At 35.0% G+C, this 17,817-nt stretch overlaps 1 long non-coding RNA gene across 1 annotated transcript in view; it reads right to left on the bottom strand.

Annotated features, from left to right (window-relative positions):
- Positions 1–17,817, bottom strand: part of LOC134761726 (uncharacterized) — a 340,301-nt gene that overhangs the window by 26,744 nt on the left and 295,740 nt on the right. The window contains exon 4 of the long non-coding RNA XR_010140792.1: positions 2,078–2,124. This is a non-coding gene — a long non-coding RNA (uncharacterized LOC134761726). The remainder of the gene's footprint in view (positions 1–2,077; positions 2,125–17,817) is intronic.

Here is a 17,817-nt window from a genome sequence, read left to right as displayed (position 1 = left end):
CCCAATCCCATTTCCCAAACTTTTCTCTCTCCCCCAACTAAAGTAAGGTGGGAATCCTTAATCAACATTGCTCAATCAATAGAATTAGGTAACCTCAAAACTGTGAGCTCTCCATCTCTGCAAATCTAGGAATGAGCAGGCATGGATCTCTAGGATGCTCACAGGAATTGTGTGCAAGAAGACCTAACTGGCATAAGGATGCAAGATCCCCCCAGTCTTCTCTAGCTGTAGACTGACTGATGTGGTAAAATAGTTAGTATTTCCTAATGGAAATTAAAATATATGTGAACAATATACTTAATCAAGAATCTCTGATCAGGCTTTATTAACATGAAAGTCAGACCACCAAAGGATTCTATGGACCAGTGTTAAAAAAAAAAAAAATCTAGGTATGATGGAACCATGCAAACAGGAGACCTGGGTTCTGGGTCAGCCTCTGATTTAGGTGAGCTGGGTAATTAAGGGCAAGTCATCCCCTGCTCTCAAACTTGGTTTTATTGTCTATAAAATAAGGAATCTGGACTCTAACGTCTTTCCCAGGTTTGATGTTCTGTGCCTCAGGGAATTTCTATAAAATGTTTCATGCTTTCATTTTCATGAACTCTAGCAAATGGAAACTAATGACTCATTCAAAGTATATTAATTTACCTGGAGTCTGTTAGGGCAACAGAAATAGTATGGTTAAAAAATAGAACTGATATTTTTCTTCCTGCCAACCCAGCAAACATCAGAAACAGGAAAAGGCTTCGCTTAATAGTGAGACACCATGCTCTATGGGGTGCCACAGTTTACAACATACTTCACAGAGAAGGCATCGACAAGCAGGGAAAAGTACAACTTTTATTTTTTCCACTTGGAATTAAGAGTGTTTTTCATTGCACTCTATGCCCAGGGCTTTAGCGTTTGAATCAGGTGGTACAAAGCTGATGAAAGAGAGCTTGGAGCAATTGATGGCATTGTCTACTTGGGCTCTACAGCAGAACGGCGAATTCGGAGTTCGGCCCTCTAGTGGACACATACTCTGATTGCAAGTTTCTTTTACTAGGAAGGAGAATCACATCCACAACTGCGGGGGATCAATGGGTGAGAGAGAGAGAGGGACACCGCTTCACATGATTTGTGTCTGTCACGGTCTGATTCTTATCTGTGACACATATAAAGACCACGAGACGTGGAGCTAAACAGTTCCAAGTCTGAGCATGTCCTAGGTTGGCCATTAGGGAACTTTATGAGTCCGGATCAATCTCAGAGTTTCAGTGTTTCCATTATATGAGTGTCTCCCCACTCCGGGCTTTGTTCTTTAAATGGAATAATACATCCACATATGCTTTGTGAAATTGTAAGTGCTTGCTACCTACCAATTTCTATTATTAGTTACATTTTTAAAATACCTATTAGTTTTTTGAATGTCTAAACCATTTTTTCTCTTCTTTTTTTTTTTTAACTTTTAAGTTCAGGAGTGCATGTGCAGGTTTGTTATATAGGTAAACTCGTGTCACGGGGATTTGCAGTACAAATTATTTCATCAGCCAGGTATTAAACCTAGTACCCATAAGTTATTTTCTGTGATCCCTCCCGCTGGATAGTAGACCTTTGTTGGATGCAGAGTTTGCAAAAATTTTCTCCCATTCTGTAGGTTGTCTGTTTATTCTGTTTATAGTTTCTTTTGCTGTGTAGCTCTTTAGTTTAATTAGATCCCATTTGCCAAATTTGCTTTTGTCCCAATTGCTTTTGGTGTCTTCATCAGAACTGCATGAGGTGATGAATACACTAACTATCCTTATTTGATCATCATACAACATATATCAAGATATCAAGTTGTACCCTATAAATATATACAATTACAATGTGTCCATTAAAATAATCAATTAAAAGTTTTTAAAAATGCAGAAAATAAACTTTAAAAATCTCTAAATAGGTAAAATTTTATATATTTGAATAGGAAAAAATATTCTTCCACATTTCTCCCTTTATCAATCACCTCTCATCCTTATTCAATGTCTTCTCTGAACTCACAACTGCACTATTAAGTGAAAAAAAATCTTAGATAAAATTTGAATATTTACTTAAGACTTACCTCATTATTAACTGAAGAGTTAATAAGAGATCTGCAAAGTTCCTGAACTTAAATAAAAACAAAAGTTAATAGTTAACAGTTAAATAATAAGAAGATAATGCCACCTACCTATAAGAAATCCGTGTTAAATATAAAGATAAAAGTAGGTTAGATGCTAACAAATGGAAAAGATAGCTATTTTGACAGTAGTCTTATTTAAGATGATATTATTTCCCAAAGAGCTTCTCTACAAGTTGCTTAATATCTCTATGATAAAAGAACCTAAACTTTATAACAGACTATTTAAGGGTAATGGGATTATCTAGCCTTTTATCCTTTTATTTTTATTGTCCTATATGTTAACAGTAAATCACCAAAATTATCCTTATTGAGATAAAAACATTATCTCAAACTAATTCAAAAGCAATGAGTAATATGTGTGAAATTGACAAGATTAACGACCTCACTCAAAATATAAACGTACTCGCCTTCTTTCTTCCCAATACTTTCTCCAAGAAGCACACAAACCTTGTTGCACACAGAAAGCAGCTGACTATTATTGCAAAGCATTCCTCCTGTTTTCCCAGATGTGTTTGTGTATCATCTTAGTCTACACAATACACCCTCCCCTTTCCTCTCTTATCACACATTTTTGAGAACACCTTTTAAATTAAAAAGTATCTTCAGTATTTATGAAATAGAGTATTATTTTTTCTCTTTCAAACTATGCAATTAATATTCCAGTACAACCAAAGTAGGTGAGACTTCTGGGTCAGGATCTATGGTAACAGTCAGAAAGAAAAGCCATGTTAAAACTTTAGCAAGGAAAAAGGATGAGGAGGGAGGGGGAGGAGCAGGCAGTGATGGTGGAATGGGAAGGTGGGGTGTAATAATGGGCTGATTTGAGAGTCTGAAACAAGGGCAGAAGAAAGTGTGGGAGTGGGAGGAAGAAGTGGTCAGCCCACCCCCTCCAGGAGCCCCATATCCTGGCTTATATGTTCTGATGATACCCTAAACCTCCAGGAGACACTAGAGACTAGAGAACTCCTCTGCTCTGAGCCACAGAAAAGTTCTAGCTTCCCAGAGACATTGGATTGCCTTCCTGAAATGCCTATCAGCCAAATCAAGACCCCTTCTACTCTTGCATAACACCATGAACTTTCCTTCATGGGCCTTATGATATTTTAGGTATAAATTTATTTCTTTGATTATTTCTTTAATATTTGTATTTTCTAATAGATGATAAGCTTTATTGCGGGTAAAGTTTTTGCTACTGTACAACCAGTGCCTGGCACTAAATGCTCAGTTAATGTTTGCCCAATGAAAAAATGAATGATGTGGATGAGAACGCCACTCTGCACTTCTCCGAGATAACTCTTCAGAAAGACTTGGCTCTTTCTTTCCTGCCTGCTGACCTCTTATGTGAATAGTAAACCTAGTACAGTCATCTATCACTTAAAAATGGGGATGAGTTCTGAGAAATGCATCGTTGTGTGAACCTCACAGAGTATATTTACACAAACCGAGATGGTACAGCCTGCTCACCCCTAGGCTATTTGGTATAGCCCATTTCTCCTAGCACTTGTACAGCATCATAGTATACTGAGTACTGTGTATGTATACTGAGTACTGTAGGCACTTGTAACACATGAAAAGTATTTGTGTATCTAAACATAGAAAAGGTTAAGTAAAAACACAGTATAAAAGAAAAAAATGGTACACTTGTATAGGGCACTTACCATGAATACAGCTTACAGGACTGGAAGCTACTCTGGGTGAGTGGTGAGTGATTGGTGAGTGAATGTAAAGGCCTAGGACAGTACTGTACACTACTGTAGATCTTATAAACACTGTACAAGTAGGCTACACTAAATTTATATAAAAATATTTTTCTTTCTATAATAAATTAACCATAGGTTACTGTAATGTTTTTACTTTACAAACTTTTTTTATTTAGCATTTTGACTCTTTTTTGGTAACAGTTTAAAACACAAACACATTGTACAGGTACACAAATATATTTTTTTCTTTATATCTGTATTCTATAAGCTTTTGTCTATTTTTAAAATTTTTTTCTTTTCATTATTTTACTTTTAAAACTTTTCTTAAAAACAAGACACAAACACACACATTAGCCTAGGTCTACACAGGGTCAGGATCATCAATATCACCATCTTCCACCTCCACATCTTGTCCCACTGGAAGGTCTTCAGGGGCAAGAGCATACATGGAGCTGTCACCTCCTACGATAACAATGCCTTCTTCTGGATTCCCTCCTGAAGGACCCATCTGAGGCTGTTTTACAGTTAACACTTTTTAAATATAAATAGAAAAATACACTGTAAAATGACATTTTAAAATGTAGTATAGTAAATACATAAAGCAGTAAAAGTTGTTTATCAAGGATTATGTATTGCTGTACATAATTGTGTTGCTAGACTTTTATACGACTGGCAGCACAGTAGCTTTGTTTACACCAGCATCACCACAAACACATGAGCAACATGTTGCACTATGATGTTAGGATGGCTATAACATCACTATGTGATAGGAATTTTTCAGTTCCCTTATAATCTTCGGGCACCTTGTCACAAATGTGGCCCGTCACTTACTTCGACAGCATTATGCAGTGCAGGACTATAATTAAGCTGATACAGGCGTAGGATGGTCCCAATTTACACATGATTACACAAAACTCAGAAAGACTCTATGGACAGATGCCCAAAACTGTTAGCCTGGTTAGCATTTCCAAACCTTTCCATAAGGCAGTCCCCACCAGGCAGGTATGCACATAATCTCACCAGTTTGAGTTATAATCATTCTGGCTGAAAATTACAATGAATTGTCTCAACTGACTGCTTAGAATCTCCTGGGAATCTTTTAAAACTCCCAATCCTAAGACAGCACCTATGTGAAGTTAAATGAGAATGTCTTTGGACGTGAACCAGATATCAGCAAATATGCAGTGAAGGTTGAGAACCATTGCTCTATCTCCAACTTTTCCAGTGACCTTCACACCATTCCCTTTTTTCCCTTTTGACACGAGGGATCTCCTGATAAACTAATGAGCACAGAGCCCAAGAAAAAACAAAGTAGAAGCAAGAGAATGGCGAGAGAGAAAACAGTTGGGCTGATGGGCAGCAAACACAAGGGATTGTAGTAGTATGAGCAAAAATCTTGTGCACAATAATTTATTATAAAATAGAAGAACAGACTGCTTTGATTTGAATTCTATTGATCATAATAGACAAAATTTAACAGGAGAAAAGCATAGTTCTGTAATTTGGTGAAAAAAAAACTTACACATATAGGACAAGGGAGAGGTGACTAAACATGGTGAAAATAAAGGAGTGTATTAGCTCAGGCTATAGAATGGGTACTATAGTACTATAGAATGGGTGATTTAAACAACAGAAGTATTTTGCACAGTTCTGGGGGCCAAAAGTCTAAGATCAGGGTGCCCTCATGGTCAATTTTTGATGAGGGCTCTCTTCCTGGCTTGTAGATGGCTACCTTTTTGCTGTGTGCTCACACAGTCTTTCTCAGTGTCCTTAAAGAGAAGAAGCTTTGGTGTCTCTTCCTGTTCTTATAAAGGCACCTGCCTTCTCTAATTAGGGACCCATTCTTATGACCTCATTTAATCTTTATCACCTCCTCACAGGCCCTGTCTCCCTATACCATCAAATTAAGGATTAAGGTTTCAACATATGAATTTAGTGGGGAGAGGAATAAAATTCATCCCATAACAAGGTGATTTGGTTGAGTCTGGGCAAACTATAAGTCAATGATGACTGCCAACATTTGTTTTTATGGATATAAATAAAAATGATAGTGATTATTTATGGAGGTCTACCATGGGGCAGGCACTGTAACACAGTATAATAAATAATACATGGACCCTTATATATATATATATATATATATAAAATCCTATTTAATGTATGGGGAGAGACCCAGGATTGTCCAAAGAAAACCTCTGCAAGGTCATGAGAAAGGGAGTTTCCCATTTCCGGTAAGAGCTGATTGTATCCAAATTAACCTGCCATGTTACCAGCGTCCCATGTCCTCCAATAACCTGAAATTAATTTCTCAGAAAGTCACCAGGTACCATCAGCTAGGGCTCAGACAACTCTTTGCAGTTGCTGTCTAAACCCTTTGCCTGAGCTCTAGCTCATATTTGCATTTGAAGAAGGTAGATGAGGAGGCAGGATCCCTCTCTGGGAACACAAACCTGCCTACATCCTGCAATTATTTCCAAATCCCTGCAGGCGTCCCCATGATATAGGACAGTGTGCCACTTCTGGATGAACTTTGGGTGGTCCATTTCCTCAAAAAAATCCTCTTTCTCAAGCAAGTCTATTTTTAAATCCTATGCTTCTCAAATGTTTATGGACATATAAAATACCTGGAGGATTTCTGTAAAATGCAGATTCTGTAGCAGGACAAGCTGCAGACAAAACTCCTCAGACACCGAGTTAAAGAAGGAAGGGGTTTATTTCGCCGGGGTCATTGGCAAGACTCACGTCTCCAACAACCGAGCTCCCCGAGTGAGCAATTCCTGTCCCTTTTAAGGGCTCACAACTCTAAGGGGGTGCGTGTGAGAGGGTCGTGATTGATTGAGCAAGCAGGGGGTACGTGACTGGGGGCTGCATGCACCAGTAATTAGATCGGAACAAAGCAGGATAGGGATTTTCACAGTGCATTTCTATACAATGTCTGTAATCTATAGATAACATAACCGATTAGGTCAGGGGTCGATCTTTAACTATCAGGCCCAGGGTGCAGCGCCGGGCTGTCTGCCTGTGGATTTCATTTCTGCCTTTTAGTTTTTACTTCTTTCTTTGGAGGCAGAAATTGGGCATAAGACGATATGAGGGGTGGTCTCCTCCCTTAATTCTAATTCATTCTGTTTGCAGGATGCCTAAGCTTCTGCAACTTCTACAAGCTCTAGGCAATGCCACTGCTGCTGAAACAAGGGCCATGCTTCCAGTAGTAAGCATGTTTTGAGTAACATACTTTGAGATATGGTGGTGTACTTATCTTCTCTACCTTCCTATCACTCCTTTGATCCTGACAACAATCTTCTGAGGATTCTTGTTTCTAATCCTAGTCGTCATTCTGTGTATTAGAAAAATTAAGGCCAAAAGAGACTGTGGAATCATAGAATAAGAGACAGATACAAAAGTTTCAGTTATGTCTTTTGGAAAAGAGACAATGTACCTCTTCTTTCTCTCCCTTTACAGTTTCAGTGATATTATTTTGAAGAATTATAACTCATTTTATGATTATCCAAGCTATTTACTTTTGCACCAACCTATTAGCTCTGGGAAAACATGGAGAAAGATTCTGGATTTTGATATGACTCACAACTCACCAATCAATTAACTGTCTTTCTTAAACTTAATTAGCTATAAGTTAGTGGGTGGCAGCTAGAACTGACTTCAGAAACAGTTAAGAAGCGACCAGTTAGGTAATGTTGGAAAGTTTTATTTTCCTTTATTTTGATTTTTCTTAAACCCATGACACCTAGGACATAGAAGAATGAATAAAATAATGAATGAATGTATTAAGTAAATGAGATTCTTGTGTTAGGCCCAAAGGTTGAATGGGTTATTCTTCTCTAGGAAAACCAGGAGATGATTAATCAGATAGATAGACAGAGAGATAGACAGATATATAGATAGATCACATATACATATACATACGTATATACACATATATGAGTGTTTTTTACTGTTCAGAATCATATAGTTTATTTAAATTTATATATAATGTGTTCAACAGACATATGCATGTATCATATAAAATAAGCATAAAGAAGCAAATACTTTTATGCTTTATGCATGTCCTTCAAATGAACTAATCAGCATCACTTCAAAATGATACCAAAACCACGTGATTCAAAAAAGAGCTAAATTAAACTCATGAGCTGGTCTGTATTCTGTCCATTTAAAATAATTTACATGAGTTTCAAAGTGATATTGTAACAAGGTTCACTTCACTGAACCTATTTGCATATCTATCTGAATGCAAAGCACAGAAAGAAAGTGAATTGCTGTTTAGCTTTCTTCCCTGGAGTTCTCTGCATGATTCACCTCTTGCTGATGGGCATACCAAAGCCCCTAGGGAAGCATTTACAAAATGGGCTTACAAATTTGTTTATGTGTAATACCCTCTTCACCAAAACAACAAAAATCACCATGATCATGCAACTAAAGCAACTCCTTCCATTAAATCTGCTGTTCCTACTCATTTTCCACTCTATTCTTATTTTGTACAGTTTTAATTTGAAATTATTATTCTATTTAACCTCTTAAAAGTTATTTTACACGTGTAACAAGACATCAACTGTTCATTAAGTACCTCTTCTAAGCTTGGCTCTATATTAGGCACTGGGTAGACCCAGATACAAGTTTTAATGAGTCATTTTCTCATTATTATAAGAATAAAATATATAAATATTAAAATTCTAAATAATATTAGAGGATATTATATTGATTCAGTTCACCCTCATTTCCAGCTCCAATGCTTCTAAGAGTTTTAGCCACTTGTAATTATTTCTTCTTTATCCCTCCAGAACGGATACATTTATATGCATGTGGCTGAGCATCTGTAGTATACCCTTAAGTTATATGCATCTGTCTTTCTATATTTTCCAAGTAAACTTAATCTTCCAAAACAAACAAATATAGCTTCTACACTTTTGGTGTTATCCTCAAATAGTAAATAACATAGATTCTTGAATATCAGTGCCTGACAATGTATTTGTTAACTCATCAGACCTTCATATCCTATTCCCATGAACCCATTCTGGTTTGGGTATTTAACTCTGTGTATGACTTTTTCTCTCAACTCCTACTACATTAATCAAACTGTAATTTAAACATCAACTTACTTATTTCTGAAATATTGGGCTCCTTTTGAAAAGGATTACTCTGCAATTTCTCTATTTTACAATTCTACTGTGTTTTACTGGCTTTACTTGAAAGAAAGGCATTTGATATACAGGTCTATTCGATATTTCACCAATCACACAGTCAGGCCTAATATTGTTTTGGCTATTCGAAGACTTTTCATTTTCATAAACATTTTGGAATCATTTTGTTAATTTCTATGTAAAATCCTCCTGGGATTTTTACTGATTGCAAAAAATCTATAAATTTGGGGAAATTAAAATAAAAATAATATTGAGTTTCCTGACTCATTAACATCATTTTATATCTCCATTTATGTACATCTTCTTTAATTCTGTCAATAACACCTTTTAGTTTATAATGTAGAGGTTGTATACATATTTTTGATATTTTATCTCCCAGGTTTTCATATTTGTCTGTTATTGTAAGTGGCACTGAATTGTGTAATACTATTTTCCAATTATTCATCAGTAGTATATAAAATACAGTTGGATTTTGACTTTGTTTTGCTATTTTGCTAAGCTAACTTATTGGTTCTAGTAGATATTGTGCAATCTTTAGGATTTTGTACACAAATAATTGTTTCCTATGAATAAAGACAGTTTCATTTCCTTTCCAATATGTATAATTCTTTTTTATCCTACTTTATTATACTGGTAGAATCTCTATGACAATGTTGACTAGAAGTGGTAAGAGCAAACATCCTTCCCCTTTTCCTGATCTTAGGAGTAAAACATTCAATTCTTTATTAAGTAATATTAGCTGTAGGTTTTTTCATAGATGCCCTTTATCAGTTTTAGGAAATTCTCTCCTATTTGTTTTTTGTTTGTTTGTTTGTTTGTTTTTGTTTTGAGGCTGAGTCTTGTTCTGTCACCCAGGCTGGAGTGCAGTGGTGCGATCTCAGCTCACTGCAACCTTTGCCTCCTGGGTTCAAGCGATTCTCCTGCCTCAGCCTCCTGAATAGCTGGGACTACAGGCAGGTGCCACCATGCCAGGCTATTTTTTTTTTTTTTTTGTATTTTTAGTAGAGACGGGGTTTCACTATGTTGGGGAGGCTGGTCTTGAACTCCTGACCTCATGATCTGCCCGCCTCGGCCTCCCAATGTGCTGGGATTACAGGCATGAGCCACCATGCCCAGCCTCCTATTTCTGTTTTTTTGGAGGGTTTTTATTATGAGTGAATGTTGAATTTTGTCTCATGCTATTTCTGTACCTATTTAGATTTTTTTAAGTATGATATGATGATGAATTACATGAGGTGATTCTTACATGTTCATACAAGCCTGCATTCTTTGTAATTATTTTCTTATCATTTCTTTCTTTTTGTCTCTGTTTTTTTGTGCTTTTTCAAACTCCTGCACAGTGAATCTTATTTATTTTAGACTCTTATTCTTTTCTAATATAAGCATTTAGTACTATAAATTTCTCTCCAAGCACTTCAGCTTTATCCTATAAATGTTGATATATTTGGTTTTCATTTTCATCTGGTCAAAACATCTTTTTATTTTCTTTCTGATATCTTGTTTGGTCCATGGGTTATTTAAAAGTATATGGTTATACTGCAATTGCCTAGGAATTTTCTATTTATCTGTCTGTTGATTTTTAGTCTTATTCCATTGTGTTCAGAAAACTTTGTCTGATTTCAGTTATTTTAAATGTACTGAGTCTCAATTTTTGCCACAGTTTATGATCTTGATAAACTTTCTAAGTGTACTTTCAAACAATGTGTGTTTGTCTGCTGTTTAGTGAAGTTTTCTGTAAATACCCATTAGAGCAGGTTGGCTTTTGTTTATTGGTTCTATCAAATACTAAAATGATAAGGGTTGAATCTGTAACTCTAATTATAGATTTTTATATTTCTTTTTTCAGTTCTACTTCTGGCTTACAGATTTTTGAAGCTAGTTTATTAGATGCATGCATCTTAAGTCTGTTTATATTCTCCTGATGAATTTACCCTTTTATCATCATGAAATAATCCTCTTTGATTCTTTCATATTGCTTGGTTTGGAATCTACTTAGTCTGATATTAACATAGTTACTTCAGCTTCCACTCATGATTGTTTTAATAGTATATATTTTCCATTTTTTTACTTTTAACTTATTTGAGCCTTTAATAAAGTGTTTCTTTTAAACAAAATAAATTATGTTCTGCTTTTTTATGCAATCTGAAAATCTCTGCCTTTTATTCTGAGTGTTTACTTCATTTACTTCTTATTTAACAAGCTTATTAAATATAATTTAGATACAATACATTAACCAATTTTAAATGTACAATTCAATGAGTTTTAGTAAACTCACTAGGTTCCATAATCCAGTTTTCAAATGTTTTCATCATATAAAATCCTTTGTGCCCATTTACAATTAATTCTTATTTCTATGCCCAGACCAAGACAACCACCAATATACTTCTGTCCTTATAGATTCTTCTTTTCTAAGCATTTCAAATAAATTGAAACCTATGTGTATTTTGCGTGGTGGTCTCCTTCCTTCCTTCTTTCCTTCCTTCCTTCCCTCCTTCCCTCCTTCCTTCCCTCCTTCCCTCCTTCCTTCCTTCCCTCCTCTCCTCCTCCTCCCTTCTTCCTTCCTTCCTGCCTGCCTGGCTTCCTTTCCTCTTCCTCCTCCTCCTCCTCCTCCTCCTTCTTCACTTAGCTTAATGGTTTTGAAGTTCATCCGTGATAAAGCATGTATCAATATTCATTCTTTCTCTTTTTTACTAGTATCCCACTTCATTGATATGCCACATTTGCTTAACCATGTACCAGTTAATGGATGTGTTGGGTCATTTAGATGTAACTACTGTAATATAAACACTCAATTTCAAGTCTCTGTGTAGACATAGATTTTCATTTATCTTGGATGGACTTAGGAGTGGTATTGTCTTCTAAAGTGTATTAAACTTTTTTTTTAAAAAAAACTGCTAAATTGTCTTCCAAAGTGGCTGTTTTTACATTCACACCAGCAATTTAGAGTCACATTTCTCTACATTCTCATCAATATTTGGTATTGTTTGTCTTTGTAATGAAAGTCATTCCGGTGGGTATGAAATGGTATATCATTGTGATTTATTTATTTTTTTCTAGAGACAGGGTCTTGCTGTGTCATCCAGACTGGAGTGCAGTGGTGTGATCATATCTCACAGCAGCCTTAAACTCCTGGGCTCAAGTGACCCTCCCACCTCAGCCTCCCAAGTAGCTGGGACTACTTGGGAATATCCTCTTTGGAACGTGACACCACACCTAGCTAATTTTTTTAAAAAAATTTTTGGTAGAGACAGGGTCTTGCCATCTTGTCCAGTTTGTTCTGGAACTCCTGGGCTCAAGCGATCCTCCAGCCTCAGCCTCCCAAAGTTTTAGAATTACAGGTATGAGCCACCTCAGCAGCCTCCTTGTGATTTTAATTTGCATTTTCCTAATGACTAATGATGTCAGTAATCTTCTTGTATGCTTATTAGCCATATCTTCATTGGTAAAGTCTCTATTTAAATCTTTGTCCATTTTGTCAGTTGGGTTGTCTTCTTATAATTGTACGAATTTCCGTTTACTTTTAATATCATTATTAATGTAATTGAGTCTGAATCTACTTTCTTGGGATGTTTCTTTTGTTTGCCTCATTTGTTCTTCGTTACTTTTTTTCTATTCTGCCTTTCATTGCACTGCATTTTCTTTTCTTTTTTATTGAGACAGAGTCTCGCTCTGTCACCCAGGCTGCAGTACAATGGCGCTATCTGGGCTCACTGCAACCTCCACCTCCTGGGTTCAAGCAATTCTCCTGCCTCTTGAGTAGCTTGGATTACAGGCGGCCGCCACCACACACAGCTAATTTTTGTATTTTTAGTAGAGAAGGGGTTTCACTATTTTGGCCACGCTGGTCTCAAAGTCCTGACCTCGGGTGATTCGCCTGCCTCAGCTTCCCAAAGTGCTGGGATTACAGGCATGAGCCACTGCACCTGGCCGCATTTTCTTAAATTCTATCCTATCTCCACCAGTGGTATATTATCTATAACTCTGTTTTATTTTTATGTGATTGTTCCAGAGTTTAAATCCTGATTACATTTTAACTTTAAATAATATTAGATCACTTCATATATAGTACAAGAACGCTACACCAGTCTACTTCCATTTTCCCCTCCCAGCCTTTGTGCTATTGTTGTCACACATTTTGCATCTATAAACACCCAATATATAGCAATTTTTATTTTTCTGTAAGCAGTCAACTACCTTTTAAATAAATTAAAAATGAAATAAAATCTCTTCTATGTTTGCCTACATATTTATTATTTCTAGTGACTGCTATCCCTTTATGTACTTTCATATTTCCATTCAGTATCATTTTGTTTTCTACCTGAAAACAAAAGGAAGAGCTTCCTTTAACATTTCTTGATATGCTGGCCTACCAGCGATAAATTCTCTCAGCTTTGTGTACCTGAAAAAGTCTTTCGCTTTTTAATTAGGAAAAAATCATTAGTGTTGCCATGAAGAACAGGAAAATAAACGAACTATACAAGAAATAAAATACTGAATTGAGATAGAATTCCAGGTTGACAAATTTTTTAAATTTTAGAACTTTAAGAATGTCAATCTTTTGTCTTATAGCTTACATCATTTTTAATAATTCTATTGTTACTATTTTTGTTAACTTTTAAAATGTTCTCTTTATACTTAATTATTAACAATTTGCTTACAATGTACCTTGATACGGCTTTCTATATTTCCTCTACTTGAGGTTCACTGACTTTCTTGGATTTGTGGGTTTATTGTTTTCAGCAAATGTGAAATATTTCTAAATGATTTTTTTTTCTGCTTCCTCCCTCCACTTTCTTATCTCCTTCTGGGATACTAATTGTACTTATATTACACTCAATGCTTATTATTTTCCCACAGCTCATTGAGACTATTTTCTTTTTTTTTTTAACCATTCTTTATTTGTGCTTCACTTTGGGCTGTATCATTTGCTATGCCATCAAGTTCACTGATATTTTTTGTAGAATCTAATCTGCTATTAATCCCATCTGATAGGTTTTTTTTTCATGTCATATACTATACTTTTATTTCTGAAAGTCCTATTTTGTCTTTTGTAAAATATCCATTCTATTTTCAAGATGTTCAATTTTTCTCTATTACATAGCATATTTTAAATCACTGGTTTTTTTATCCTTGTTGAATAACACCATCATCTCTGGCATTTGGGGTCTGTTTTTATTGATTCTTTTTCCTGGTCATTTGTCATATCATCATTCATCTTTGCATGTCTGGTGATTTTTTATTGTTTACCAAACACTGTGAATAGTATGTTTCTTGTATGCTGCTGGGTTTTTCTGTATTTTAAAAAATGTGGTTTGACTTTATTCTGGCCATGCAGTTAACTTACTTGTGAGTCAATTTGATCCTTTTAAGTCATGCTTTTACATTTTACTAGGGCAAATCTAGAGCTGCCTATGTAATATAGCCCAACTATTAAAACCCTTCTGAAAATTCTGCTAGAAGTCCTATGTATTAGAAGATCTTTCCACTCTGATTACTGGAGACCTGAATTGTTCCCAGACTTATAATAGCTCCAGGAATTATCCAGCTTACAGATTTCTGGTGGCGATGTCCCTGGGCTTGGATGGTTTCCTCATACGCATGTGCAGCTCTGTATTCAGCCAGAAGGAAATCCTTCTAGAGATATTCAGAGGGCCCACCCTCTCTCTCTGTCTCTCCAGCTCTTTTATCTCTGGTATTCTGCCCCAAAATTTTAGCCATCATGGCTTCCTCAAACTTTGTTCTCTAGTTCACTGACTTAGGAAGAATACAAAGTTGTTTGAATTCCCTCTTCATGCACTCTGGCCTAGAAATTGCTTCCAAGATAAGAGTTATTGGAATCGCCTGGTTTGTTTTTCTTCTCTCAAGGATTCCAGTCCTATGCTGACTGCTGTCCAATGTCTAATCTTTGGATTTTGGCATATTTTGTCTGGTTTTCTTGTTTAAAGATGTAGATTAAATCTGGTCCCTAGCTAGAAACTGAAATCCTCTGTTTTATCTCTTTAATTTTTCTTTGCTGATAGATTTTTCAATGCCAGACCTCATTGTATTTTATTTTAACATGTTTCATGTGCATCTTCTTTAAAAATGTCTACATTTTCTTACATAATCACAATTTCAGTTTTATGCTACAGAAATTAACAATAATTTTTTGGTTTATCTACCACTTAGCCATAAGCAAATTACTCCAGTTTTGTTCAAAATGTCTGTTTATAATTGGGTTGTTTGAATCAGGATCCAAACAAGATTTACACAATTTACTTTGTCATCTTTTCTTTCTTCTTTTTCCACCAGTCATTGACTTGTTTGAAAAAACAATTTTCCATATCCTAGGTGCATCTATTTTCTTTCCTGTGACAGTATTTAGCTTATTTATCTAAATGAAAGTTAGCTCTAGAGGTTTGATTAGATAAGGTATATTTATAAATGTTTCATATCTATTATTTTGTTTTCTGAAATATATGTACTTTACATTGTATCACATCACAAGGCACATAATATCTGATTGTCTTATTTTTATTATACTAACATTAATCAATTGCTTTAGATTGTGACATTATAATTCTACCATGATATATTTTCCCATCTACCATTTATTTCGTGGATTCATCCATTGATAACCACTGCATGAATTAATTCTTCCATTATGAGTTACACAGTGAAAATTTTCTAGTTCTATTATTTCTTTCACATTTATTAGCTGTAATTCTGCAGATAACTTTCTTTTATTAGCTAGATTTGGTGTCTCTGACATATAGTTCATAGAGGAAGATCTCAATACATTTTTAATTTTTTCTCTTTAATTGCCAATTTTCAGAGTAAGGATTTACTCCCTTCTTCACTTTCAATGATGTCTAATGAAATGAGTATGCAAAAACAGTATTAACAAAGCAGATCTGAGACTGCATATCTTTACAAAGTGCTGCTTAAAAGATTGGCTTTTGGCTGGCATCTGGGAACTTAGAAGTCAGAAGGACTCCTAACAATGCCAGAACTGATAAGTGTGGCTCATTGTACGTAAATTTGTTTGTCGAAACAATGTGGTTTGTGCTGAATACCAGCCTTCCTATGCCTGGAATTTTGGTGCATGCTAGGCAGATCGTTCCTACGTGACCAGCCTCCAATTAAAACCTTGGGCACTGAGTCTCTAACAAGGTTCCCTGATAGACAACACTTCACGTTTTGTTATACCTCATTGTGGGAAGCACTAAATGCACTGTGTGTGACTCCACTGAGAAAGAGCTCCTGGAAACTTGAGCTTGGTTTCCCCTGGACTTTACTGCGTGTGCCTTTTCCTGCTTATTTTGCTTTGTATTCTTTGACTGTAATCAATTTTAGTCATGATTACACTACATGCTGAATCTTGTAAGTCCTCCTAGTGAATCACTGAACATGGGAATGGTCTTGGGGAGTCGTCACACAGTGAACTTGTTTGGATTTGGGGCTTTTTTGGTCATTTTTTCCTCTTAGTATTGTTATAATTAATAGGCTTTAATATAATAAACATGTTTCAATAAGTTTTTTTCATTATTCTTTTTTGAAGCAAAATTGTCTCAACTTTGGCAAATAGTAGCTCTTTCATGTTTTTTATCTTGATGCAACACAGTCATCTTTCATAGTTATCTTACTTTCTGGCACAATATGGCCCAGGCTAATCTTGAAAACATTCTATCCCAGATCTGAAATAAGCCATTCCTGCAAGTAAGTAATACTTAAAACGATATTTAAGTCGCAATCTGAGCACTAAGTATACTCTTGTTAATTAATGGTAATTAATGTTTTCATCCTTTTAAGTGGACAGAGCTAGGAAATATACGATTTGTGAAATGAAAAAAAAAAGAGTCCACCTGATAATCTCAATTAAAATTATATACTATGAGATTTCCACTTATTTGATTTTCTACTTCTATCTCTCTTCTATTACATTGAAAATTGTGATTATTGATGTTAAAATAACTACATATTTATATCCTACAATAAATATAAAAGAGTTTTGAAATAATACCAATGTTGTTACTAACAACAAAAAAACTGAATAATTTAGTTGCAAAATGTGTTTGCAACTATATTCATCCTTAGAATACATCACACTAAATATATATAGTCAAAATATTGTTTCTAAAGCAACCAGATATAATTTTTTCTCTCTGTAGTAATGTCATCAACTTAATATGTAGTTAAGTTCATTTATTTTAGTTTTGAATTTGTAGGAATTACTCTACTGTATCTTTTTTATTTAATTTTTAAAATGTAAAGCTTTCATTAGTTTCAAATGTCAACGTCATTTCACAAGGTATTTTCATAGAAATCTTGCTTTTATACCTGTTTTCTTTGCTGAATGTTTTATTATATAAATATACATACATATACACAAGTGGCTATATATTATATATACCCTTCTGAATCTTACTTTTTTCACTTGCTAATACATCTTGGAAGTTACTCCATATCAGCTTATAATAGAGAGCTTCCTCATTCCTTTTTACAGTGCCACAGCATTCCATTGTGTGAATGGATTACTTTGTATTCAACCAGAACGTATTAATGGGCATCTGGAATGTTTCTAAGCTTTTTGCTTAAAACACTATTTTTAATGTGTAAGTTATATGAATGTATTACAAGTGATTTAGCTAACCTCATACTTGCAAACATTTATTTCCCATATTTTATCATTGCAATAAAAAATACTCTACAGGGAATCTTTTCATGAAAATCTATAAATAAATCCTGAGTTATTTTCTTAGAACAAATTTTTAGAAGTGGAATTTCTGGGTCAAAATCTTTGAACTTATTTAATGTTTTATTCCCATTGGTTTGAAGCCTATTT

This window comes from Pongo abelii, chromosome 6 (assembly GCF_028885655.2).
Source record: "Pongo abelii isolate AG06213 chromosome 6, NHGRI_mPonAbe1-v2.0_pri, whole genome shotgun sequence".
NCBI lineage: Eukaryota > Metazoa > Chordata > Mammalia > Primates > Hominidae > Pongo > Pongo abelii.
The sequence above is the reverse complement of the archived record's forward strand: the minus strand, read 5'-3'. Positions and strand labels throughout refer to the sequence as shown.